The sequence below is a fragment of the Spinacia oleracea genome, chromosome 5 (assembly GCF_020520425.1).
Source record: "Spinacia oleracea cultivar Varoflay chromosome 5, BTI_SOV_V1, whole genome shotgun sequence".
Taxonomy (NCBI): domain Eukaryota; kingdom Viridiplantae; phylum Streptophyta; class Magnoliopsida; order Caryophyllales; family Amaranthaceae; genus Spinacia; species Spinacia oleracea.
Genome location: NC_079491.1, coordinates 116,220,433 through 116,221,634, shown reverse-complemented (window position 1 = coordinate 116,221,634; position 1,202 = coordinate 116,220,433).

Genomic DNA, 1,202 nt, shown 5'->3' with positions numbered 1-1,202 from the left:
TTCAAACAATGAAAGACTCACATTCAAGAAAAAAAAACAAAAACAATGTTTGTTTGTTTATTTGAATGAAATGGTCAATTACAGGTTGAGTCAATATGCTTGATTAAAACAAACAACTCTTTAAAGAACTTTACTAGGTTCAAATCAAACCCTTGATTTGAGTTCCATTAAATCTTTGGCATTGTTGCTTAGACCATATCAACAAGTTAACATTCATAAGCTCTATTTTGATGGACTTTTGAAAGTTGGTTGATTTCTAGATCAACTTAAGACAAGCTAGTCTTACTTGTTGAAAGTAACAAAGAATATGAACTATTGTTAGAACGCCTAGACGATAGAGTTGAAAGCTAAAGAAAGGTTTTATGACTTTATTATTTCACATGGATTTGAGTGAATATAGGTTTATTTACTCAAATGTGATATAAGTTGAATCTGTTTGGCTAGTTCAAAGATTCAGAAGTATAAAATCCACTCGGCAAGAAATCATAAAGATCTAGGTTAGATCATGTTGATGATTACTTAAGACCAAATATGATCATCAATGATTGTGTGTTGTAATTTCACAATCTAGCTCCATAAGATATGGCATATCTACGTTGGAATGATCGAAGTCAATTAGTACTTGATTCGATCAATGATGAATCATAAAGACTTTTCCTATAATTTCTAAAACAAAATACTCAACTACCACCAAACTAAACCAAATTCGTCAAAGCTATTGAAAAGTAATTTCAGGATATCTTTTCAATTATATATATCTAAAGAGTTGCTAAACTCAGTGGGAGCTTAGTGTTTGTTATTCAACAAACTAAGGCCCAAGTCTAGATATATGTTTCATTGTGATTTATTCAAATGAGACACAAGGGTATTGTTTCTACCACGAATTTTTGAGAACATAATGTTTGTTTGCTCGAAATAATGTCCTTTTGGAGATTCGTTTCCAAAATGACAAGTGGGAGAAAATAGACCTCGAAAGTTTTCGAGGCGAACAACAAACATAAACGGACATTCCGGAGGCTTTTCGAAGTGCTTCAGAAAATCCGAACTTATTCTTTAAGGACTTTAGAAGTGGCTTTAAAGAATAGACATCTCTTAGAAGACTTTACAAGTGCTTCAAGGAGAACAGGTTGTATTGTTTGATGTTCTATACCCAAGTAGGCATAGAATTCAAGTCACTGAAACTATGAGATTCTTCTATTAGA